Genomic DNA, 25,134 nt, shown 5'->3' with positions numbered 1-25,134 from the left:
AACCTGCACTGTATTTAAAAGAAGGGAGAGAGATCCCCTTGCAGGCAAGTCCTGTGAGTGACTGCACCTGCCTGCAATGGGATGATAGGACCTCATTTCCTCCCTCCAGATGAATGCCATCAAGGGGTGCACTGACACTGACTGTCAGTGCGCCTCCTTCTATATTACAGTGCAGGCGCAGAGGAAAAGGGATTCCTCATTTTGCAAGGGGCCATGCCCCCATGCTAATGATGGAACACCCTCTGGTATGTGAGCCAGAGCTATCTGTATTACAGAAAGTGCCGAACAAGTGTCTGCTGCCCTCTCTGTAATGGCAAAGTGGGCGCACTTGTCTGTTGTGCCCCCGGTACACTTTCCATAATACGGCCCCAGGTCAGTGAAAATATCTGCAAGACTTGAAATGTCTATTCAGATGCAAAACACTGTTGGTGACTAAATTAGTCTTACTGGGCACCCCAAAATGGGGTCTTAAATGTGCCAAAATAAATATATCCTTATGTGCTTTATATTTTCTTCTTACAGCAAGGCAGCCATATGCAAATATTTGCTTACTCTGATATTTTTTTGAATTTTACAGTCAGCAACTTATTTTTTTTAAAAGGAGCGCATATGTAAGTCTTAAAACCAATTGAAATGGGTTTTTCAAAAAAATGCGTCGTTTAGCATAAATAATATTTAAATCAGATTTATCTTCTTTTCCCCAACCATGCCAGTATGCATTTCTGTATATTTTGTCCCTATTAAAAGTGCAGTCCTACCTTGCTCATTTTAAAGATAGACGGATTTTCTTTCACTTGAAAAGAACACTGCAGGAAAAAAATACTGGATGTGATTTCAAAAAATGTCAAAATATGTCAAACGCAGATACCACTCAAGCATTTCATTAACTGAAGCTTTGGCGATAAGTGTCATCTTGTCAAAGACCCACCCTTCTCTTCCAATACCTTGCCAAATGTACTAATTTCCTAGCTGGGCTTGATGTTTATTGTATAGCTGAAATTGAAAATGGTCGTTAATGGAGTGAGCTTATCCAAGACCAATTCTGAATCTAAATTACTTGCTTCTTTCAATAGCCTCAAGAGAGGCGAGCTTTGTGCATCGTGTACCTAATCAACCCTCAGTCTGACCCTAAATTCAGCAGCCTTCCAGATTAATAATAAAATCTTCGTCTCACACTAGCATTCGCCCTGAACAAGTTGCCCATTTTTTTTGCAGAAAATTAAAGAATATGCCATTATGGAGCTCAGATCTGCCTGTTTTTGGAGCACCACTTATTTCCGATCTTTGACCCAGAAGATACTTTCATATTAATTTAAAATTCTGTCCTATGTTACATATTGTCTGGGGAATGGGCTGCTTTGTTGGTTTTAGCAAAAAAACGGTGGGGATGAGGTTCTTTTTGCTGTGCCTGTAAATTTGTAATTTAATGTTTTGTTCTTATGTATATACTTTACAAAATTGAATTATTTGTGGCAGTTCCTGTCAAAAGGCCCCAATGTCTTGAATTGGTAGATAATATTTTTCTTGTACACAAAAGGAAAATATCTGCTTTTATGTCTCTCTGTTTGCCTGCTGTTCTGTTTTGTTGACATCCAGTCCTTCTATTTACCACTGCCTGTATCTCTCTGTCCACTGAAAACATTGTGACATATTTATCAAGGTTTTGCATCAACCTTGCGCTACGCAACGGGCTAAAAGGTGACGCAAAACCTACGTGAGATTTATCATGCTACGCAAGGCCACCTTGCGCGGCCCTTCATGGCGTAATGAATCCATTGTACCACAAGGCTAAGCAAATCACTGCCTTGAGTTAACACCTTTGCTGCGGCTCCTATTCCGCCGCAGCGCTAACGGTCGCGGGGGGTGCGCGGCTCATCTGCGCGGGTGACAGAACCGTTCCGTCATGGCTCGCGGGTGAGCTGTGCTTGTGACGGAACGGTTCCGTCACGGCCCCGCCCGCTTAATGAAAGGCGCCGCGCAGGCACGAAATCAGCGCCACGCAGGCGCGGCGAGCGGTCCGTGACGGAACCGTTCCATCATGAGCACAGCCCACCCGAGGGGCGTGACAGAACGGTTCCGTAAATAGCGTCGAAAGAGTTAATGTGCTGCAGGAAGGTATTTCATGGGTGGAGCGTGGGTTTTCCCACACATCCACCCACAGATTTTGCCACATTCCCAGATTTATCATTAGTGGTTAATCTGGGAATACGTCAAAAAGCTATGCCTCCCCAGCTGAGGACTGACAAAGGGAAATATCTCCTTGTTTTTTCCTTATTTCTGTGTGTGCTGCATTCTGGATGGTTTTTGTGGAGGAAGTTGTCCCTTCCTGCTCAAAAACAATCCTGCCTACAAGGCAGGCACCCTTGCCACATGAAACAAGGGTACCTGCATTTGCTCTATGCAGCCAAATGTGCTGCAGCGCTAGGAAAGGACAGGAATGCACCGTATAATGTTAAAATACTGTGCATTCCTACGCTTTCTCTGTCACCCAGCACAGCGCAGCAAGGTGGCTTACTGAGTTACACTGAATGAAAGATTGATAAATCTGCCCATTTATTTTCAGAATATCTTATCTATGCTCAAATTAAGCGCATCACTGTGGTTCAGGGCACCATCTTTCTTTGACCTAAGATAATTGAAAACATGTGATGTCCATTCATGAGTACAAAAGTATTGACATCTAGGGCTGGATCACAAAATATTTTTGTTTGACGCTTTTTCGTGTACTTGGTGTTGAGTCCAAGCAGTGCTTGCTCTGAACACCTTTTACCACCGTATTATTAACCCCTTCGCTGCGGGGGTTAATCCCCCGCTGTGCTGGGGGGAGGGGGGCGCGCACAGCGCCCGAATGCTCATGACAAGCTGAGCTTGTCACAGGTGCATTGGCTCCGTGGAACGTTCAGCACAGCGGGGGAATTATACCCGCGTGTGAGCGTTCCTCGTCATGAGCACCGGAGCGCCGTGGCTCATGAGGGGCTCAGCTCGTCATGAGCATTCAAGAGGTTAAAACAAGAACCTGAGGTGGTTACTTGTGACAAGAACGATTGTGCATATTTGTTATGTGGCACTTTGTTGTGATGTTGATGTGTTCTGTTGTGTTCTACACTCGCATCCATAATACAGCGTGGACGCAAAGACAAAGTGATTCCCTCATTTGCATGGGAGGGCCCACCATGCAATTTGCATTGGACCACGGCCCATGCAAATGAGGAAACGCAGTCTAATGATAGCAATGGCACAAGCACTATCTGTATTACAGAAGGGGCTGCACAAGCGTCTGCAGCACCTTCTGTAACACCAAAGTGCCCCAGGGGTACTTAAAGTGGGGACATATGCCCGTTGTGCCCCAGTGAACTCTCTGTGATACGGCCCCTGGGCTGCAATTATGAACTCAGCAATAAAAAGGAGCTTCCTGAAGGTCGACTTATTCTGAGCAAGACTAAGTTTCAGGGAAGTTGATTCAGTTCCAATTCAGTGGCCCACTAGGACATGAATGAAGAGTTTTCAATATTGTGCTGTCAAAGTATTGAAGGACTGGGTTCTGTAGGACCCAGCGGTGCCAGGGCACAACACCTGAAACCTTCGTGGGTAACCTGCTCCGGCGTACGAATGACAGAGACACGGGACACTTCCTTCGGCGTCAAAGATTCAAGGTTTATTTACTGCAGGGAATACAGTAGTCACGACAAGCAACACACGTGCAACTTGGGGAGACTGCTTCAAATTGGTTCTGTAGATCGCTCCTTATTACAGTTTTTACCCATAAGACAACATGGTACACAAAAGTTTACAACCCGGTTCCCACCATCATCCCCCAGAGGGGTCGCTTTGGTCACTTTGAAACACACAAGGTCCGGATCATAAGTGCGGAAACATTTGGCGGTTCCCAACTGTAAAAACCCATCTTCCCAACATTAGTGCATTCCAATCGGTAATAAACAGATCGAAATAGGAACAAAGACAGGTGCAGAGGAAGACGGAGACAGTGGGGAGATCGGAAAGGGTGTAAAAGGGGAGGCATCGAGAAACACGAGATACGGGCATCAAAGGAACGTGCCTAATGAGATGCACGGCTGAGACAATAAGTCCGTGCAACAAGATGAGCCTCGAGCGGCGCCATCTGACACTTACAAAGAACATGTGTCTTCCGCAAATATCTTGGGAGTCCCAGGGTCGCGAAGCGGACAACGTCCGTTCGCTGGCTACTTGAGGGCAAGAGACAAAATGGATGCCGTATCTAAGATGGAACCCGTGGGTACAGATGAAAAACCCACATAACAAACGAACGGTTTAAGTTAGCACAGCGAAACTGCGCACACTTACTAAACTCGTCATTTGCGGTTCATAGATACCAGACTCGACCATATTCGTGCGAGTCGAAAACACCACTTACAATTGTCACGGAACCTCAGACGCTCCTTTTGCCCTCATGTAGGCAAGCACTAGTCGGAATCATATTCGATATTCATCAGACCATCGAGATGTTGCTGTAGCATAGCTCTGTCCAACCGAGTCCCCTTGGTAACAGGTGGCTGTCTCATACACGCTGTAGCACAGAGGCCACATAAGGCAGGACCACACTGCACACAAAGGCAACACGTGAACAGGAACACCACAACGACCCCGATGATCATCAGAATCTTCCAACCCCAAGTCGACATCAGGCCCCAAAACCATCCAAGTAGCGTCCAATCCCCTACTTCCACGTGTATGGATTCGGAGATTTTATGCAACCTCGAGATGGCTTGATAAACAGTCGGAGCATTATCTGGAATGAAAATGCAGCAGCTCGAATGGATCACCTTACATACCCCACCTCGATCTGCTAAGATGACATCTAAAACCATACGGTTTTGTAACGTCATAAGTCTATCCGCCTGAAGTTCTGTGGTGATATTACCAAGGGCACTGGCAGTAATATTAGCTGTCGATTCTACCACTCGAGTCAACTGTCTCAGGTTCCTACTATTAACCATAGGCCCCCAAAACGGGAGGAAACCCTTGAAAAAGTCTCTTGCCTCTTGACCGGCAGTATCCTCTTCGCTAATTACGCCTCGCACAACTCTAGTCTTATGATAATCGGCATCTACAGTAAACGTCGGAGGCAACAGATTTGCAATGAAGCATGAGCCCATGAAGTCAGCGGGCAACCATGCATATGCACGATCACAGCAGATAAAGTATGTACCCTTGGCAGCCAGAAACACAGGGGACGAGACCATCGGCAGTATGTAATTTTCAATGCAAGCACTTGCTCCAAGTCGGGCTTGCGATCTTCGACCACGACCCATGAGACAAAAATTACCAGTGTGGGGTACGACCCATATTGGAGGCGAGCTTTTAAGCTGCTTTTCGCTAGTGAACGCACTATATTCACCTCTACTTAGGACCCTATAGGCTTGTACCTCTTCTTCGGGAATAAGCGAGGGATCATAGATATCGCTATCTAAATCCTCTATTGCTATTGACAAAGGTTTTTGATACGAAGTAGGACCAGAGTAGGGGGAACGTGGTTCTCGAATGGGGTGGAAACCCAGTGCGCTTCGAAACATTGTTTGAAATGCTCGAGCTGACCCTTGGGAACTATACGGTAACACCAGATATGGAATTCCCTTATCCTTAGTATGTGGCATCAACCCACACACCCAACAATTAGTAGTGTTAACCACTAACTGATGTTGATGAAGGAGCTGAATAAAGGAATTGTTGCGGAATTCTACACGTCTAGCCTGTTCGTGTTCGGGTAACATATGAAAAGAATGAGGGGAAGCAGTGGAGGTAAGTTTAGGGTCAGGGGTAGGAGTAGGTGTAGCAGAAAGTAAGAAGTAAGACATCGTGTAATACACCCCACCTGCCAATAATGCAGAAGCAGTCAAAAACAATACAAACAGTTGGGATATAAAACATTTGGTACGACTGAGTTGCTGCAGCTTGAATCTATGAGCCTGGGCTCCTTCCAAATCGTTCAGCTTCGAGAATGCCATTCCCTACGACCGTCCGCAACGTTTCTTGACGCACTTCGTTCCGTGTAGCAATAGTCAATCCCTAGGAGTTCCCAGGAACCGACGGCCTTTAACCTAGCGTCAAGACCTACTATCCAGAAGGAAGTACGCGCGCGGCCCTACGGCCTTTAATGCACAATATATATATATATATATATATATACAAAATCAAAGTCTCTCGGCTGTGGAAGCAAAAAGTATAAGGAATGAAGCTCAGTGTGTATATACAAGAATAATCACAGCAATATGAATGTTCAAACTGGTCGTGGAAAACGAGATAATGCAATTATCAAAGAACAGAACAGGATCTTTTATTAGTCTTTAGTGCGGGATCGTAGAAAGTATCGCGTTTTCCCAGGACGTGTCTGCTCGTCGAACAAAGGATCCGTTGAAGAGACAGCGTCCTGCTGATCAGTTGAGTGTTCTGGTCTCGAGTCTTTTGATGACAATTGTTCAACAGAGTCTTTCTGCTGTGCTGAGGATTCTCCAACAGGCTGCGCGTCGCTGAAAGGTACAAACGCTGGCAATCCTTCGGTTTCAGTTGATGCAATGCCTCTCCTTACCCACGGGTCTGCCGACAAAGGGATAGGGACCTTTTTGGTATGGGTGGCATGCACCCAATTCTTGCGTCCCTCGAGACGAACAGCAGTCCTCGTGGCCAGGAGCACCTGGTAGGGTCCAGTAAACCTCGGGTCCAGGTTATTCTTGCGTGAAAAATTTCTTGTCACCACCCAATCTCCGGGCTGGAGCTGGTGGCCTGGACCCTCCGTCTGCGTCGGCAATGCGTCGTAAACCTGTTGGTGAATTAACCTCAGTTTAGCAGTCAAGTCATGTAGATAATCGATCAACATTGGATACTCAAGATCAGAGAACATTCCTGGCCTAGGAACCCCCCACACATTCGCAGGACGGCCGAACACTATTTCATAGGGACTAAGCCCTACTCGGGAGTGTACAGTCGCCCTAGTTGACAGTAATGCTAAAGGTAAAGCGTCAGGCCACGAAAAACCAGTCGTAGCCTGAATCTTCGCTAGCTTTAGTTTAAGGGTGCCGTTGTACCCTTCAACCAAACCGGCTGACTGGGGATGATTGGCGCTGTGGAATTTCTGATTAATTCCAAGGCCCTTACACACACTCTTCATCACACTACCCACGAACTCACTTCCGTTATCTGACCACACGACTCTAGGCATTCCGTACCGAGGAAAATATTCCTTCAGTAGGATTTTCGCAGTAGACAAAGCAGTATTGTCTTTGAGAGGATAGGCCTCGATCCATCGGGAAAATGCGCAAACCACAACTAAAACGTATTTCAAGTTATTGCATCGCTCCATATGGATGAAGTCCAATTGAATCACCTCAAAGGGACATGAAGGGGGAGCAAAACTGCCAGGAGGAGTTGGGGTTCCTTTGCCAGGATTGTACATCATACACACCATACAATTCTTCACCAGACGTTCAGCACATTTCGTGATACCATCATTCTTCCATACAGGAGACAACAACTTACAAATACCTTTCGCGCTAATATGTGCTAACCCATGCGCCATTGTCACAACGGCCAGCACATACGCATCGGGCAACAACCATCTTTTCTGATCCGACAAATCAATCCAGCAACCATTCACATCCAACTTTCCCGTGCTTTCTTTCCACTTCATCTTTTCAGTCTCGGTGGCCTCATTCTGAATTTCTTTCACACTTTCGATAGTGTCCTCACACATGCTCGATTCTGTAGGCCACCTAACCGAACTCGTCACATACATCCGAGTGCTAAGGTTCCGGGCAGTCTCCTTGGCGATCTCGTCTGCAAACGCATTACCACGACCAACATCATCCGTCACCTTACGATGCGCACTACATTTAACAATCGCTGCAATTCTCTCTGGGGTCAACCTCCTTCCCTCCTTTGACAATAAGTGACCTAGATAGGTTACTTCTTGACAACAATATTGGAGTTTAGTAGGTGACACCTTGTGATTCAACTCACAGAGATGTTGCAGCAACGACACTGTAGCAATTTTGCAAATGTCCTGAGTATCGGCAGCCACCAATAAGTCGTCGACGTATTGGATTAAGGCCGCACCGACCGGCAACCTAAACGCATCCAGTTGACCCTTCAAGGCTTGACTGTAAATCGATGGACTTTCACAGTAGCCCTGAGGAGCGCGTTTGAACCGGAAGCTGCGTCCACCGAGAGAGAAACCGAAAAGGTCTCTGCTCTCCTCGGCAATCGGGATACTAAAGAACGCATTCTTTAAGTCAATTACCGAAAACCGCGATGCAGAGGCTGGAATCAGAGTCAGTAATGCCGTGATGTCAGGCACAACAGGGAATTGAGGAACCACTATTTTATTCACCTCCCGTAAATCGATAACAAAACGATAAACAGGCGGTTTGGAAGGATCCGTACGTTTAAGAATGGGCAGCACAGGGCTGTTGCACACGTTTCCCCGAGTCTCTTCAATAACATCTTTCTCGATCAAATCATAAATGATCGCTAACAACGCTCGTTCACCATCAAGAGAGATACGATACTGGGGAATACGCGGCAATCGCACATTAGACTTCAACTGAACAACATAAGGGGAGATATCAAGTAGGCCCACGTCATTCGGACCCGTTGCCCACAAAGACGCAGGAAGAGAACTCAATTCCGGTGGAAGCTTATCAAGAGACAAATACATAGGAGAGACAACCCTTTCTCCTAACGTAAGCTTTACACCCGCAGGAGAACAATACAGAGTTGCATACAAACGTTTAAGCAAATCCAGGCCCAAAAGGTTTTCACCACAGCCAGTAGTCAAAATCAACGGAGCTTGAAGCTCACGTGGCCCAATTGTAAGGGGCAAAGGGCACGAAACTGGATTGCTAACGGGGGCGCCAGAGAATCCAACGGAAACATTTGTTAAGCCAGACAAAGGTGCGCCAGGGAGTTTCGAATACTTGATAGAACTTTTCGCTGCACCAGTGTCCAACAGAAAAGGCTCAACGACGCCCGATGTAGCAACTGCGACGTAAGGCCCTCTCTGATCAACCGGAACTGATACCACTCCCTCTCCTTGTCTTTGGCTGTCCTAGTAATTACTATCGTCAGTTCCCTGATCGACGTAATAATCGTCTACATTGTACTGCGCAGATCGTCCTTGCGATGATCCACGTTGATCGAAACAATTATTAGAATTAGAGGAGTTATCGGAACGATCATTCTGAGCACCACGACCTCTACCACGTGATGCCTGCTGCGAACCACCACGACCTCCTCTAGATGAGTTACCACTATTACGTTCATTCAAAACAGGGCAATTGAATTTAATGTGTCCCTCCTGTCTGCAATAAGCACATTGATTGTACCCTAACGACGATCTTTGGGAGGAGGAATCATTACGTGTTTGTGATCGATTCGATTGCGACTGCGACCTATTCTGTTGGGATGCATTCTGATTTGAACGCGGAGGATATGCTTGTTGAAGCAACACTTTAGTTTTTAGTTCTTTCGTCTTTTTATCAGCACGGTCGTTCTCCTCTTTCTCTCTATTTTCATAATATTGTGCTGTAGCCAATATCTGAGCTGAGGTAGAAACGGCCCATGCACTTTCCGAATTCTTTAATTTATTGCTCAAATCGGGCAATAAGTTTGAAACAAATTTATCCACAAACAATCGCTGACCACCCTCGGTACCCATATCCTGTCCACTATGGTCAATGAATGCTTCCTCGAACCTTGTAAAGAAGTCGGAAACACTCTCGTCCTTCTTTTGCTTACAAGCTGACAATTTGTCCCAATTTACCCTCATGGCTGGCATAAGAGTTTTCATTAACGTTATTATTCGCTGAGGAAGAGCAGTAATCATCTGCTCAGGTTTAGCCCCACCAGTTTGTAACCCATCCGCCGCCACAATGGCAGCCCAATCACCACCTAATTCATTCGGATGATTTTCCTGCCGAATCTTAGCCCAAACAGGTTGCGGTACGACATTGCCGAACAACATATCAATATCGGCAAGATTCATTATCGTAGCGTCTACAAGCTGCGATAATTCTTTGTAATACCCTGTAGGATTTTTGCGAGGGTCAGGCAAAGATTGCTTCACCTGTAGTACTTCCGAGCGTTTCCATGGGAGATGTATCCATACTCTCTGGAAATGCGCCAACGTCGCTGGATTAGCATTAGGATCAGCTGGCATCCACACCGGTGGCACTTCACGCATGGGAAACTGACCAGATTCATCTGGCAGTCTTTCAATATCCTCGATAAACGATGCATGAGGGATCGGAGCGGGGCGAAAAGATAGCAACCGCTCAACAGCACGTCGAACATTAGTATCCACTATCATTCCATTTGAGAACTGAAGCTGAAGATCAGACAAAGCGGCCAGCACCTCGTCAGGCGCATCAGCCGATATCTGATCGCGAAGGAACTTACACATTTCATCAAACACGTATCTTTGGGTTGGTATATTGAATTGACAAAACGTATCGAGTACAACACGGGGCGGATTTCTAAGAGGGTTTACCATCCAACCCATCGCCATATTATATAGTGCAACGCGTTCCCTGTTACCAGGAAGCTGACTACGTCTCTGAGGACCATCGGAGCTAGCGGACCCATGAACAGGTCCGAGCGAATGAAAAAAACTAGCCGCAAGAGGAGTAGTACGAGAACGAGTCGAGGGAGAAGTATAGGACACAGGACTAACAAGTGGAGGGGTAGAAACAGTAGCGACAGCAGGAGTTAACAGAACAGGAGCAGCAGCGGGAGCAGGAGTATGTGGAAGCGGAGGAGCAGTAGGGATAGAAACAGGCAAAGGAGCAGGAACAGTCGGAAGAGCGGGTGCAGGCTGAGGAACAGGCGGGGGAAGAATAGGCGGAAGAATAGGTACGGCGGGAACCACAGGAGCTGCGGTACCCTGTACGTACGGAGGTGGCGACTTCATGAGATAAGACATTAAAGGATCCTCAACTGGCTCTTCCTTCTTTTCCGACTCCGTAGGCAAAGCGGGATAACATTTATCAACGGCCATACGCTGTAGTCTATCAAACACTTCCTTATCCTTAACCTCCTTATCACGCTGAAATTGCTCTGCTTTCTTCACTATAGTAGCAACATTATCTCGCTGACTACGTTTAGACTGTCTGATTTCTTTCTGTCGGGCTTCTTTGCGCCACAACCGAAAGGCGTCAAACATGGCCGGCCTTGACTTTTTTTCGAACAATTTAATTTCTAAATTATCTAAGATCGGGGCCTCAAAGCTACCATGAGGTGGCCAACGAAGGTCACCGTCCTTCTTCGTGTATTTAATCCAATAATCATTAAAGGTAATCGGGCCTAGCCCATGCTTACTATATAGTTCATAAGTGGGAGTTCCAACCGGAGGTATCGGACACGAGTCCTCCAGTCGGGAATCCGTACCACAAGGTCTGAAACAACTAAACAAAGTACTGCGACCAGGCATCTTGCACACTAGCCGAGTTTCACAAACTTCAAGGGTTACGGGATTTACCAAGTCCCAGCAAAGAACAAAACCCTCGGTTTTTGGCGGCTGCAGTCGTCAAACAACACAACAAAGTACGCTAACAAAGTGTCATCGACAAAAACACTCTCACAGCGTCAACAACAAAAACACTCGCTAGAGTATCAACAACTAAGGACTCTGGGAGCGACCCACAAATACTTAACTCAAAGATCAATGGCGTCACCAGGAAGGCCCGTCTATCGTCTCGCTCTACCAAGGTCTACGCCAGGCGCCAAAACAGGTCTACAGTCAGGGCAGCAGTCCGTCACAGCCGTCAGGAGGCGGGAATCTTCGCGGGAAAAGTCTTCGGGCCACTTATTTCGACAACAGGATCGATGAAGCGGGGTGCACCTTCCCTCGGAGATTTCACACGAAGTTCCTCACGATCGTCGGGCTTGGACCGGTACCACTGATGCAGCCCCACGTTGGGCGCCAACTGAAGGACTGGGTTCTGTAGGACCCAGCGGTGCCAGGGCACAACACCTGAAACCTTCGTGGGTAACCTGCTCCGGCGTACGAATGACAGAGACACGGGACACTTCCTTCGGCGTCAAAGATTCAAGGTTTATTTACTGCAGGGAATACAGTAGTCACGACAAGCAACACACGTGCAACTTGGGGAGACTGCTTCAAATTGGTTCTGTAGATCGCTCCTTTTATACAGTTTTTACCCATAAGACAACATGGTACACAAAAGTTTACAACCCGGTTCCCACCATCATCCCCCAGAGGGGTCGCTTTGGTCACTTTGAAACACACAAGGTCCGGATCATAAGTGCGGAAACATTTGGCGGTTCCCAACTGTAAAAACCCATCTTCCCAACATTAGTGCATTCCAATCGGTAATAAACAGATCGAAATAGGAACAAAGACAGGTGCAGAGGAAGACGGAGACAGTGGGGAGATCGGAAAGGGTGTAAAAGGGGAGGCATCGAGAAACACGAGATACGGGCATCAAAGGAACGTGCCTAATGAGATGCACGGCTGAGACAATAAGTCCGTGCAACAAGATGAGCCTCGAGCGGCGCCATCTGACACTTACAAAGAACATGTGTCTTCCGCAAATATCTTGGGAGTCCCAGGGTCGCGAAGCGGACAACGTCCGTTCGCTGGCTACTTGAGGGCAAGAGACAAAATGGATGACGTATCTAAGATGGAACCCGTGGGTACAGATGAAAAACCCACATAACAAACGAACGGTTTAAGTTAGCACAGCGAAACTGCGCACACTTACTAAACTCGTCATTTGCGGTTCATAGATACCAGACTCGACCATATTCGTGCGAGTCGAAAACACCACTTACAATTGTCACGGAACCTCAGTATCACAAAAAAAATATTGAAGACTGATACATTGACACAATGAATATATATTTGTAAGAATAGATTTAATATACTTGACTCCCCATAGATGTGCACCTGACAGTATACATATCTTCAAGGTACACTAAAGTGGAATTAAGTATGTATAGTTACTGTCACGATAGTGTGATGGCTGCTATTCTAGCTACTATATCAGCCTCCATGCTAATGAGGGAAGACAGCCTTGAGGTTTCGCTAATGGACATGTATCGCTGCAGCAATATGTATTACCAAAAGGGACGTACAACTATCTGCTGCGCCTTCAGTAATACCAAAGTGCCCAGTGGTGCGGAAAGCAGACACATGCACCACTTGCACCCCTGGAGTACAGAGCGTAATATGACTCCAAGCTCCTTGGGCATTTGTGCAGTAGACATAAGCATAAGTAATGGCAGTGTCCTTCGCAAAAAATCTGATTGCCATTATTGTTGTCCTAAGATAAAAAAGACTCATATAACAAATAGATTTACAAGCATCATTAGATCTTGTACACTTTTGTTCATCATGTTAGAGCAAGAGACTATTGGTGCTGGGACCGGCTGCCAGTGGTACGGCAGTCCTGAAACCAGCGATTAGGATGCAGCATCCTACATTCCCAGCATTGTGGCGGGAGGTGCTCACATCAGCGCCCGCCACAATGCTGGGAATGCACTTTGTGCATTGTCATGCACAAGGTGACAGGCACTGCGAGGTGCCTGCCACCATGTCCATGACAATGCAGGGGGGTACCGTAGGTACCCTCCATGTGCCCCCCAAGCCCCCAATACCCTAGGGGCCACCAACGGGCGAATTCCGCATACCTTTCCATGGCGGCAACCCCGCCACGGAAAGGCTTGTTTCTGCTCCCATGCTAATATGGATGATGGTGTCTAGCAGACACCGCCACCATATTAAACCCTTTTCCACCCGGTCGACTTGTTATACTAATATGGCGGGGGAAATGGGTGGCGATCCGCCCTACATCCTAATGGACCCCTAAGTTTCCATAATAAAACAGAAGCACATTGTAATAAAGTTGACAGCTCTCAGTGCAGAGAAGAACCACTTAAAGTTCATGAATGTTTTAAAAATCTGACTTTCCCTAGTTTAACTTGCTGTAATGATTAGCCTACACAATCACAATACATTTTTTTGAGGACAGTTGTTAAAATAGTATAATATGACATGACAGAACTAGGAGTGTGCGCAACTTGCGTTCCTTCAGGTTCTTCAGACAGTAGGACAAGTCTTCTGATTCTTCACAGGTCCAGAAGTATTCTGAAGAGATATTTATAGAATCCAATTATATTCTCAGTGTCAGGTTGTGGGTGGAGGGTACATCTTTGTCTGCCTTCTAAACCAGTTCTGATCAGTGGCTTTCTTCCCATAGGGTGTGGAGGCAGCCTGACTAAATGGACACAATTGAGGCAGGACTAGGTGTAGGCTTCATCTGCTATTGACAAGGTAGGCATCTTTTTAAGCTCAGGAAAGGGATGGGTACAATCCCCAGGCCATCCTTAAGGGCAGAGACCCCTCCCCTCACCCAGAGTGCACTGTCTGGAAGCAAACATAATTGCCACATTTAATTGACTTGTTGGTCCCTGGTAAATGCATCTACATGTACCCAGTATCTTCAAATCGAATGTTAATAGTGGACCTGCAGCACTCATTGTGCAACCCACTAAAGTAGCCTGTTAAAAATGTCTCCGTCTGCCACTGCAGCCTGTTTTGTAGTTATGAACTGCCATTTTGACCTGGCTTACATCCTTCTTTCTTATACACATGAGTCACCCCTAAGGTAGGCCATAAAGGCTCATAGGGTTGGGGACCTTGTATTTAAAAAGTAGGACATATGGCTTTAAGTTTTACAAGTCCTTGTAGTAAAAGACTAGTACTGGGTAGGACTTGTGGAATTGTACTCTGTTGAATTCAATGGAGTGCTGGCCCCAATAAGTCATGTTTATAATTATTTCTTACTTTTTAGCTATTCCCACTAGTACTGTATTATGCCCTTCTGTATTTACATTTGTTCAACTCTCCTACCTCATGTTTGTTATCCTTGCATTCCAAAACAAAACAAGATAATGAACCATAGTAGGTGAAGACTGCTCATAAGATGTCTCAAGAGAGGGATTTGAGATAGAGAGTGCTCACAGGGTCCCAACTTTTAAACCAAGAACGATGTTTTCTCCAAGACCCCTGACTTTTAAACCTTTGCGCCATCAGCATACAGATCAAATTCTGGCACAATTGAGGAAGATTAAGTCGATAAAATGGGAAGGTCACAGAATATCCATTTCACAGGACTTTCCCAGATACACGGTAACCAGTTGCAAAGGTTTCCTGAATTTACGCAAGAGACTCACTGATATGAATATTCCATTTTCCTTTTCTGGTCCCTCAAGATTCCAGGTCACTTTCAAAGGTCGTCCACGGATTGATATTTTATGAACCTTCAGATCTTTCCACTTTCTTGGATAATCAATTTGAATCGCAGATGGACTCAGATTCTCCTCCTGGTAGTTTTGCCTCAAATGATTTGTATTTATTGACCTGGTCTGTGCCTAATGCTTTTTTTCACTTATCTAGTACATACGCTGGTTCTGTACTTTATTTAGTTCTACTTGGGATTATACCCCTTGTTTTGTTCTGTACAATGCTGGTCGACCTAATTCATATGGTTCTTTGCAGGTATATTTTATAATTGAATTACTGTTTGCATATATTTATTCTCTTACTCATTTTTATTTTCCTCTTTTCTAATCCTTTGCTAACAGTAGGTATTCAATCCTTTATTCTGTTTCCTTCTTCGACTTTTTATTCTACTTCTTACTTTCCCTATTCTCTGTTCAGTGTTTTTTTTTTTAAGGTGGTAATCTATTTACATCGGAGATAGTATTTCATGACAACTTTGATCACCAATGACATGATAGTTATGCTATAGTTATGATATTTCATTTCTGAAATGATATCTTATTATAGACACTCTATTTAATTCCTTTATAATATTTGTTCTAACTGTATGGTATCGTTCAGGACATTTCTATCTCAGTATTTCACATTTGGACATTTATGCCATATATAATGCATACATCTCTTTTTTTATTTTTTATGAATTTTTGTTATATCTAAGGTTTCTACCTTACATCTTCCCTGTTTCTCTGCCTTATATTACATCTTTACTGGAAAACCTATCCGAACATCTAAGATTAATAAACTTATGATCTGTACCCTAACAAAGTCTACTGGAATGCCTTACCTACGACACAACATAAATTGGTGACGAGGATGGGATTAAATTGGCGACGAGGGTGGGATCAAAACTACGCGCAAGGACCTTCCTCAAGCTTCCTAAAGGTACTTTTATACAAGATTCATCTTAAAAAGACCCTATGTAAGGATTTTACGACCTACTGCCCCACCAGTGTCCAAATTCACCGGATAGCTCATGGACAAGGCGTAATCTCCATGGAGCCATGTTGTGAAGTATTTTGAGGCAATATTATTTTCTCTACAACCTTATTGCCCTTGGACTAAAAACGCTTTGCAGTTTTCCTGGTTCCTTCACCTTAAGCGTTGATTTTCAGATCATACTGGGTACATATGGAACCTGTTTATTTTCGCTCTTTGCATTTTCTTTCTAGTTATTGTTGCTATTTCATTCTTACATTTCTCTAATGATACAAGTGTTGTTGCTCATCTTATTTTACTGTAGTAATGCCATTTTATTTTGATATTTTGCTTTCTAGTGGATGTTTCCACCTTCTGCTTGATCTCTGTTAAGGTTTTGTCACCTGTTATTTACTTTTGATTGCTTTCCGTTTTGAGTGCTGGTCACCCATTATTTTCTTTTGTTTGTGTTGTTTTCTTCTTCCTGTTGCTGTGTTCAGTGTTTCCATCCTCCTCGCTAGTCTGGCCAGTTGGTGTGGTTGCAGTGGTTGCAGTGGTTACATTTCTTTCATTTTTTTTCTTTGTTAGCTTTTGTGTTATACCTATTTCTTGTATATTTTTCTTCGTTTGCTTTTCCGTTCTTTCACTATTTCCTTTCTTTTGAAACTTCCTGCTTACATTTGTTTGCTCTACTAAGGAAGGAGATCTGTATCTTTTCTAGTTTTCCAATTCCTTTACTCTTTCATGGTATTTTGCTCATTGCCATTCTTTTCACATTTTGTATTCTACTACATGTTCTCTTTTCCTTTATTGCTACTTTTTAACATCACTTGTTACTTGCTTATTTTAGCATGTTTTTATAATTTATGTACAATTTGCTATGATGTTACTGCAATGTTACAACTTATATTTGCTTTCTCTTTCTTCATTTTATAAAGAAGGAAGGTGTGTTATATCTTAGGTTTCTACCTTACATCTTCCCTGTTTCTCTGCCTCTGCTGTTCAGCCACTGAGAGTAGAATGTTAGTGTGAATTTGATGTTATTGGAATGTTTGGTATGCTGTTACTGGGACAGTCAGTTGGATCCTGGGCACAGAGGCTGCTCCTGGTGGGGATTATATTACATCTTTACTGGAAAACCTATCTGAGCATCTAAGATTAATAAACTTATCACCTGTAACCTAGCAAAGTCTACTGGAACTCCTTACCTATGACACAACAATTTTATAGATGGATTTGTAATACTTTAGGTTGATATGTATGTAATATTTTTGGATAACAGTACTTTGCAATTCTTTTTTTTGTATTTAGCTTTACTGGGGATTACTTCCCTATACATCTGTACCATTATATATTTCTATTTAATATGTGACTCATCATTATCTTTTTCTTTCTCTAATCCCTTTGCTACAGTCAAGTATCCTTTATTCTATGTTCTTTTCTTTTCTTTACTCCACCTTTTACTCTATTTCCTGTTCGATCTATTTATTCTATTTCTTACTTTACTCCTTATCTTTTTTTGTGCTCTGCTTTGGTGGTCATTTATTTATATGTATATACTATTTAAAGATAATATTGATTACCATTGGAATGATAACATATTTTGATGTTTTATATTATTATATGCACCAACTTAGAACATATTCACTCATTTTTCATGTTAGTCTTTTAAGTATATCTAACCTGAAGTTCTATACTATTATAGTTATGATGGTTTGCTTATGAATTACATTTTATATTAGATATCCTACTTACATTTAATTTTTATTTAATACATGCTCTAATTGTATGAGACTCTTCCTGACTTTTTTTTATTTCAACAATATACAGTTGGTTATTTATTCTATATATTATGTGTATCCTCTTTAGATCTTATTTATATGAACATTATGGATGGATTTTTAATAGCTTATGCTGATATTTCTCTGTTAATATAGTCTTGTTTTATTTGCTCATGAAATGTTACCTTTTTTCATCAAATGTTCAAATATACTATATTTAATTATTGAATCGTATATTATTTGTTCTTAATAGCAAGATATATTTTAGTATGGTAATACACCTGAGAATGTTATACTAGTTTCACCGCTCGGCGGCCTGTTTATCTTTGAGCTGTCTACATCGGCATTGATAGCCGCTGCTGTTGCTCCTCAACGTTGTCCCTCCATGCAATTTGTCTCCTACAGACATCCCCTGGTGGGGTTGAACTTTGTTGTTACTCCTTCTTTTCTTGGAGTACACTTGTGCTTTCTTTTCCTCCTTCTTTTCTTTATTCCTTTCCTTTCTCTCCACCTTAATTTTGGGATATCTGATTAATTTTATTTTGAGATACATGCTTCATTTCCTTTAGTTTAAGTTACATTCTGACTGCCCTTGTACCCTTTTATCAGATGTATTCTCTTATTGTTCCAAACATTTCTATGTCTGGCTTAAATTGTAGTTTCCCTTGATGTTAGAGGTTTGAATCACCCTATTAAGAGGCCCAAGATTTTGGACAATTGTAAGAGTTTATCTGGTTATGTGGTTCTACTTCAAGAGACTAAGGGCCCTGATTACGATGCGGTTAGGAAAGCATTCCCACCTAGGGACCGATTAAGATGCGTTTAGTAAGGTCTCCTAACGTCATTTGCTCCTTCTGAATCGGATCAGGAACATGTCTTCCTGATCGAGGGCCAGATTACGACGTGGTTCGGAACATAGGCTCCCATAGAAGTCAATGGGACTCCAACAAAATCAATTCTGGAAGCATCTGGATGCATCATACTCGATCGGTTGGACTCTCCTGATCCAAGTTGGTCAGAAATCATTTCCAAACCGATTTGATCAGGAAGATTTCCTGACGCATCGTAATCGGGCACTTAGATAGGCTTTAAAGAGGCTCTGCTTATGAGGAAAGATTGGGTACTTGATGTTATATGCTCCGAGGCTTCTGGGAAAAGGAATGGGGTTATTACCCTTATTTCTAAAAGTTCTGGTTTGCCTATAGTTACAGCTGAACACGATATCAGTGGCAGATGGTTACTTACTCGTCTGACTAATGGTTCGGATGATCTATATATTATGTATTTATATGTCCCCAACATAGGTGATCTACTTTTCTGGCGAGCTATCAATAAAAACTCACTGATATTAAACAGAATTCTAGAAGAATTGTTGGACGGGATTTTAATCCCCCCTTTGATCCTATTTTGGATAAACACCCAGCGTTTACATTTCAACCTCCTAGAGTGCACAAACATATGCTTAGTATGTGCTTGTCTCACCATCTTGTTGATGCATGGAGATTACCCAATCCTACGGGTAGTGATTTTACATTTTTCTCCTCTCCAAATTCTAGTTTCTCTCGTATTGATTATCTTTTGGATGTTGCCTCTCTTTTAAAAAACACTATAAATGTTATGATTCATCCAATAGTTGTTTCTGACAATGCTGCAGTTTCCTTAACCATCCTTAATCTCACGAATGCTAGAGGTCCTCGCAATTGATGTCTAAATATAGAAATCTTGGACATTACTGTTGAAGTTAAAGAGCTTAATGATGAGATTGATAGTTTCTTCAAAGATAATGAATCCTCAGTGAACTCCCCAATAGTGTTGTGGGACGCATTAAAATGTCTTATTACTTACCGGTAATCTTCATTACCCCGATTAGGGTCCTCCCCGTCCCAGTCCTTACCACGTGAGGCAGTCCTGCCTCCACCCAGCCAATCAAAACGCCAGAAATCCAAAGGTCGAAGGTGACATAAGCCCCTCCCACCCACCGCCATGCTTGTTATCAACAAGACTCAGACACAAACACAGCGGGAGGGAGGGAGGGAAGAGGACTGGGACGGGGAGGACCCTAATCGGGGTAATGAAGATTACCGGTAAGTAATAAGACATTACCCCCTCATGGGTCCTCCCCGTCCCAGTCCTTACCACGTGAGGAACTCACAAGCAGAAACCAAGAAGAAAAAATGCAGGACACCAGGGATCCATGCAAAAGTACAAAACTTCAAACAATAAAGCATCGACGAACAGCAGTGTACAAGACGCCAACAGAAATCGTCAGAAGAGGCAAGAAAAACATCAAGCCGAGAATGTCGCACAAAAGTGTGACGGGACCGCCAAAAGGCCGCCCCACAAAGCACTAGGATAGAGACCCCGCCCCATCAGCACAGGAAGCAGACACAGAACCCACAGGAGACAAACAGGTTAGGAGAAACCCGAGACTGTAGTGAACATCGGAGGCAAAACAGAAGAGCCCCGCGAACACCCAAAGAAGGGGAAAAGGAGAAACCCCCACAGCAGGCAAAACAGGAAGCAACACCTCCAGCCGCAAAAGGAAACACGAAGAAACAGGCAGAAAAGCCCGATCTAAGCCGCAAAACTACTCAAACCTGCAGAAACTGCAAAGAAGGAAACAAAACGAGTAAGGCACCCAACCCACCCAACCGACAAGCGGAAGAGAAGGCCAGCAAAAAAAACACCGCAGTGGACAACCACAACACGTCCACCACTAACAAGGACATGAAAGGGGCAACCGCAGACCATGCAAAACAGCAGGCAAGGCCCAAAGAAGAAATTAGAACAGGAGAGCCCGGACAATGAAGCAAAAGCTCCGAAGAAGCCGACCCATCAAAGGGCAACAACCACCGAGGAAGCCCCAAGGCCCCGACAAGCACAAACCGCCGTCAACGAGCAGACAAAGCGGAAGGGGAAAAATCCCAACAACAAACCCAAGCTGGAGAAACCAGCACAGAAACAGGAACCCCACCATGGATTCCGACCAAGAGAAGAGCACCAGGAAACAAAAGAGCCCCAAAGTGCATCACAGCTCCAAAGAGCGGAAGGCCAACGCGACCAACACATGCCACAGGCCACCACAGAAGAACAGCCCAAAGACGCCAAAGACAGCCGCTCAAGAGACAGGCAGTCAGAAGCAAGCGCCAAAGACAGGGCAAAGACAGCTGCGGACCCAGAAGCAGAGCCGGAGGCAAGGGAGGCTAGCCAAATCCGACTCCCAACAGCAACAGCAGGAGCGGAAAACCAAAAATAGCAAGGCCAACCCAACAACACCGACACCCCCCAAACCTCCGCAGAGCGCCCGGGAGGAGAAAAACGGGAGGGAAGGTATACAGAAAACCCGAAGGCCAAGGAAACGAGAGAGCAACCCCCGAGGACAGACCACCCCGGAACAAAAACCGGGGGAGAAGAGCAACCGGAGGGGAAGCAAGAATGACCAAACCAAAAGACCCAAACCAAAGACAAAAGGACCTGGAACAGAGGAACAGACAGAGGGAATGCTACACGAAGTAGCAAGACAACCCAGCGCAGGGCCATTCCAAGCACCAGCGCACAGTCCCAAGCACCCACGCAATGTCCCAACAAAAGGACATGTCCCGTCGAAACAAGCACCAGACAGCACCAAACAGAGGACGGCAGGAAGCGGCCTAAGCCACCAAAAGAAGGCACAACCAGAGTACCATTCCAGTAAAGAAACCAACCGCCGTAACAGGGATGCCTCTCAAGACCCTCTGAAAGACAACAGAGAAGACGCCGCCCAGAAACAAGACAGGGAAGCCCGCAGGAACAGAGACACGTACCGGGACCCCCCAAGAAGGCCCAAACAACAACGAGCCCCCAGAGCGCCAGCCCGAACAACAGACAAGCCGGCCACCAAGGACCCCAACGGGGCCCCCAACCCAAGGACAGGCATCCAAGGACAACAAGAGGAGAGAGGAAAGCAGAAATGCACCCCCCACACCAGGTCAGGAGAGCAAAGCCACCAGACCAGGGGAGAGAGGAACCAGAGCCTCGCAATCAGCAAGACAAAGGACCCAACAAGACATCAGAAGAAACACCAAGGACACGAGGTGCACAAGAGCCCAAGGAACCACAGCCGAGGAGGCAACCACCATCTGCCGGACACAAAACCAACCCTGAGCCGGGGCAGGAGGGAGACCCAGTAGGACCCGCAGAAGATCCAACAGGACAGAGAACAGATCCGGATATATGGAACGCCTCACGAAATGCGTGTCATCCCAGCGCAGGGGCCATGTCAACCCCCTCCAGCAACGCTCAGCAGAAAGCATACGAGCCGCTGAAGCGAGCACTGAGAAACAGCCCCCAGCAAAGCGTCAAACCGGTCCTGAGGAACTGAAGCCCCCGAACAGGAACCAGACGAGGAACGGCCAGACCCAAAACGACCCCAGAAACCGGAACCAGGCCAGCAAACCCCCACAGCAGGAGCCAGCACCGTGGAAAAAACCAGAGGAGCATGAGAGAGACCGAAAGGAAACACCTGAAAACAGGAAACGGAACTCAACCACCGCAAACCTCTGAGCAGCCGGATGGAGGGGAACGAGAAAAACAGGTGACTCCCACACCTAGGGAAGCCAAAATTACCCACCAAGAAGAGGGGAAAACCAGGCTGCAAGGGGCTCAACCGAAAGGGACACAGCCGCACCAACCCGACCAAAGCCCCGGGAGACAGAACCGAACAGAAAGACCAACGGGAGCCAGGACCTGGAACAGAGAGAAAGAGGACCCCCGGCCCCACTCCATCACTGAAACCAGCACCACAGAGCGTAGCGACAAAAAATTGGCCGACGCCAAAGAAGAATGGCCTAAAAGGGGGACAGCCCGGAATGGAAACCGGCAACCAAGAATGACGACCAACAGGAATCACCATTCTCAAAGCAGACCGGACCAATGACACCAAAGGAGATAGGCGACCCACAAGCAGGGCAACACCAGGAGTGGAACACATAACCTGAAGAGGAAGAGATGCAACCACCAGGCCACAGAGACTCCACCCGGGCACAACATATCGGACTGACATTCAGGGGCAGCATTAGGCGCCGCAGAGGCAGGGAACCAAACGTAGTGCAAAAAATGCCGGCATAGGACCAAGGCACTAGGGGAATGGCAAAGCACCAAAACGCAGGCCAGTGAGAAATCACACAAGCCCCCGCCGCCCCGGTAGCCGAGGACAAGGCCCAACCATCCGGGACCGGAAGGAGGGACCCCAAGAAAGCACAGACCGAAAAAGAGCAAGCACACACCCCAAAACGGAGAAGCAGCATACGAACTCTTGAGAGCGGAATCCACCAACCGCCCAACCCGCACCTCCAGGGAAGAAGCCTCCGAAGACCGAGGGAGAAGGTGCAAAAAAGAAGAAAAATGGAGGATACCAGGTGACAAAGACCGCCAGGCGAAATCGTGTCCCCAGAAAGAGAGGAACACCCCACATGGCAATGCCAAGCCACACCGCAGCCAGTACAGCCAACAGGACAGCATGAAATGGCCGGTAAAAAATGGGAATAAACCCCGCCGGAGCAAATGAATCAGGGAGAAAGACCCAGCAACAAAACGCCAGAAATCTCATGGACCATCCCCGAATGTATACCCCAACAGGGAAAAAACGTCCACGATCCCACCAACAAGAGATGAAGGCATAGCCGCATGCACCAGCAGCGCAGACAGCGCAAAACAGTCCAAGAAAAACTGCAAAAAATGCTACGTGGACAAAGAGAATGCAAATTTCCAAAGCACAGCATGAAAATGAACATCCCAAGTCACATTGACAGCATAGGCAGGACTTGAACCCTCAGCACATGATAGCCTGTGACACCAGAGGCATATGACATACCAAAGAGCAACAGCTCCGTGGATGCACCGGAGAGGAAGTCCCCTCAAACATGGCGAGTAAAGGAGTAAACCCCATATATGGAACGCTTCACGAATATGCATGTCATCCTTGTGCAGGGACCATGCTAATCAACTCTGTAACGTTCCAAGCATAGTATATGTGCTGCCGAAGCGAGCACCAGGAAAACACCCAACACACATTGGTGGTGGAATTGAAAGGAAGTGCCCAGCAACCTCCAGGAAACACTGCCCCAAACAGTAATCTCACATGTGAGAACAGAAAATAAACAAAAAAGGGCAGCCCTGCAGTCTCCACCCACAGCCATATATTAAGAACATGGCCACAGGGGCCGGCCACTGCACTAAAGCACCAGCGCCGGAACGACCTGGGGCCAGAACACCAGGAGGGCTCCCCGCCCCAGCCCAGCACATGAACGGGGAGCATCCTGACCCCAGAACAGGAGCGTGGCCGGCCGGAGGACCGGAGCGGCCGCGCCGGTAAAAACATAAAAAGACCATAAACAGAAGCATTTAAAAATGCAAAAGAAACACTCACGGCACCGCCAAAACACCCAGAAGCAAACAGGAACAGAGGCAGGAACCGGGAGCACCAGCGTTCCGACAGCCGTCGGAGCAGAAAAAAAACAGGCATGGCGGTGGGTGGGAGGGGCTTATGTCACCTTCGACCTTTGGATTTCTGGCGTTTTGATTGGCTGGGTGGAGGCAGGACTGCCTCACGTGGTAAGGACTGGGACGGGGAGGACCCATGAGGGGGTAATGTACTATACGGGGTCACATTATTAAAAAAATGCCCAAAAGGAACAGTGACATTAAAAAATCTCTTCAGTCTTTGGGGGATGACATTAAACATAAAGAGTAATTATATAGACACTCAAACGACAAATTACTCCTACAGGATATAAAACACTTGAAATACTCTTTTAACTCCATAGTCACTAAAACAGCCTATATTGGAGTACACACTCAAAAATCACGTCATTTATTGCTACAGAATAGAGCTGGTAAATTTTTGGCTGCCACTCTAAAATATCAGAATACCAATACCAATACTACCCATATTACTCATATTACTTATAAAAATGGATCGAAGAAGTTTCATACCCAAGAAATTTCAGGAATTCTATGAAACTTTGTATACATCTCGGGATCAATGTACCAAGAGTGCCTGACAACAATTTCTTAATTTGATCCCTACTAACACTAAGCATGCTGACATGACTGAACTGGATAAAC

The 25,134-nt window shown here is 45.5% G+C and overlaps 1 non-coding gene across 1 annotated transcript; it reads right to left on the bottom strand.

Annotated features, from left to right (window-relative positions):
* Positions 1–23,952: 23,952 nt before the first annotated feature.
* LOC147684018 (U6 spliceosomal RNA) lies at positions 23,953–24,059 on the bottom strand. The gene has a single exon (XR_015302229.1). It is a non-coding gene; the product is annotated as a U6 spliceosomal RNA (small nuclear RNA).
* Positions 24,060–25,134: the final 1,075 nt, after the last annotated feature.

This window comes from Lissotriton vulgaris, chromosome 11 (assembly GCF_964263255.1).
Source record: "Lissotriton vulgaris chromosome 11, aLisVul1.2, whole genome shotgun sequence".
NCBI lineage: Eukaryota > Metazoa > Chordata > Amphibia > Caudata > Salamandridae > Lissotriton > Lissotriton vulgaris.
The sequence above is the reverse complement of the archived record's forward strand: the minus strand, read 5'-3'. Positions and strand labels throughout refer to the sequence as shown.